This window comes from Myotis lucifugus, unplaced genomic scaffold (assembly GCF_000147115.1).
Source record: "Myotis lucifugus unplaced genomic scaffold, Myoluc2.0 scaffold_35, whole genome shotgun sequence".
NCBI lineage: Eukaryota > Metazoa > Chordata > Mammalia > Chiroptera > Vespertilionidae > Myotis > Myotis lucifugus.
Window position 1 is genome coordinate 7,647,193 of NW_005871083.1, and position 2,651 is coordinate 7,649,843.

A 2,651-nucleotide genomic window follows, 5' to 3' on the forward strand; every position below is an offset into this window, starting at 1 on the left:
TATATGGCATCTTGTACAAACTCATGATGATAAATTTGGAAAATCTGAGCGCAACAGATAACTTGTTATTAAGACAAACTATCCCACTTGACCCAAAATGATATAAAAAATTTGAACAGGCCAATAACCAGAATCAAATTCAGTGGCAGGCTCAGATGGTCTTACTGAATTTCGTCTAAGATCATACATCATGTAATTCCTATGTTATTTAAATAATTCCTGTCCACAGACAAAGATGAAAGGCCCTTAATTCATTGTAGAAAATATCATAAATATTGCACAGGAGGGGAAAAAAAGACAAATCTACTTACAAATATAGAAGCAAATATTTCAAATAAACGATTAGAAGTCTGAACCAGCTATCCATTTATAAAGTTATGATATAAACAAATGGGATTAATTTCAGTAAAACAAGGACTTCAGAAATAGAAACTTTATCAACTTAGTTCATTAAAACAACAAACTAAAGGATATCGATAGATGTTGAAAAACTATTCAATAAAATATAGAGCTCTCATGAATAAAGAGAGTAGGATTAGAAGGAAGCTACTTAAACAAATACCATTTACTAAAAACAGAAAACACCATTTTAAAGGGTAGAATATTAAGTCCATTTACCATTAAAATCTGGAATCAGTACTAATCACTTCACCCATTTACTCACTTAATCTTCACACCAGCCTTTAAGCAAGAGACTATTAATCTTCCCATTTAAAGATGGATAAAGTGAGGCAGAGAGAGGATATGGCAATTTGGTTCAGCCAGTGATCAGTGAGACCGGATTTGGACTCAGGCAGTCTGGGTCCAGGCTTTTTTCCTACCTGCGTCCAAGCCTGTTGATTGGGTCTCTGGTGCGCTGATGCCCCTGTCAATAGCCTGTCTGTTCACCAGGACTCCCTTGCCCTTCAGAATCAGCTTCTCGGTGCTCTCAAGGGCCACCTGGCGCTGCATTGCTCAGGCTGTCGCGGGTCAGGGCGCATGCGTAGTGCTCCCGCGTGGGATGAACACCACGTGGTCCACGTATCCTGCGCGCGGAGTGCAGCGCCAGAGCTGGTCAGGGCGCATGCGTAATGCTCCTGCGTGGATGAACGCCACGTGGTCCACGTATCCTGCGCGGGGAGTGCAGCGCCAGCGCGTCGACGTGTGCAGCAGCTTCCCGGACGTGGGTCAGGTCTCCGTGCGTCAGGGCTTCTCCAGCGTGGTGGCCTTGGACTCCGGGGTCAGAGACAGGATCCAGGAGCTGGGCAGCCCCTGTCCTTGTCCTTGCTGCAGATGGGCATCAACCGGGCTGTTGCCAGACGCATCTTTGACCTTAGACGTGAAGGGGTTGAAGGGACGTCTTTCCATGGCCGCCTCCTTCTCCAGGAAGCCCTGCACCTGGTCCTGCACGGTGGCTGCTGCAGCTCTTGGCGCTCCTCACGCCGGGCACCCTGTTGCTCTTGTCGGCCTTCATCTGCAGGGTGATCTCCTTCTTCTGGTGCAAAATGTACTCCAGGGTGGCCTCACGCTCCTCCAGGAAGCCATCTGGGGTGCTGGTGGGGTTGTGGCAGGACTGTAGAGAGAAGCACCGCAGCCCAATCCTTGACGGCATCCCGGCTCAGTGGAATGTTCTGGGCCCCGTAACCTGAGGCCTCGGTGTCTGCTTCCTTCTCACAGTAAGTGTACACGGCAGTTGTTCTTGCCCTGCCGGTCAAACTCACAAATGATTCCTCGTTCCTTTGTGGCTTCTTCAACTAGGTCCCTACATCGGAAAGGAGACGGAATTTTGTCTCATTAGTTTTACCCAGCTCTCTTTGGATTAGTGTTTTCATGCTATAGTTTCCCCCATTCTTTTACTGATAACCTATCTATATTCAAAGTTGCCAATTCGTGGATGACAAATAGTTCTTGCTTTTTTTCCTGCTTGACAATCCCTGCCTTTTGCTTGCAGTGTGTAGATAATCTACACTTAGTATTATTACTGATACAGTTGGATTTACACCTACCATCTTACTAGCTATTTTCTCTTTGTTCCATCTGTTCTTCCATCCTTTCCCCCTCTTCTCTGCCACCTTTTGAGTTAATGGAGTTTTTTTTTTTTTTAAAGCTATTGTTCTGGTAAGCCCACCACGTCAGGATGAGCAAATTCTTGTCCTTCTAAAAGATCTGTTTTCCAAATGTGCAAATTACTTGCATGGATAAAGTGAACTGCAAGAATTTCCTGAAGATAAGAGTGACCTTATTTATTAGGTTGCAGTCTTATTTTTCTGCAGGAGACTCTCTTGGAGCAAATAGTTACCTTATGTTGACTCATGTCTTCTCAGCTGTCATCCTAAATTGCTAAGTTTAACTTATCTACAAGTAGGAGAATGGGTAAATAAGGACATTGTTAGACATTTGAATATTATACAGCAGTGAAAATTAATGTAGCAATATGAATTAACATGAAAATGATGAGTCTCAAAAGCAGTGGAAAAAACAAGTTGTTAATGCATGCCTGCAGTATGAAATCATTCATTTAAATTCAAGAACACGTTGGTAATGAAACTACAAATAAAAACAGAGAAATGATGAAGAGAAAATTCAAAATAGTTCCTGGCCCCTTCTACAAAATAAGAGAAGGATGTGATTAAGGAGTGTCACAGTGAGAGTTTCAATAGCACTGCTCAGTT

General features: G+C 43.6%; 1 pseudogene; it reads right to left on the reverse strand.

The window, feature by feature from the left end:
* Positions 1-969: 969 nt before the first annotated feature.
* LOC102437479 lies at positions 970-2,293 on the reverse strand (annotated as a pseudogene).
* Positions 2,294-2,651: the final 358 nt, after the last annotated feature.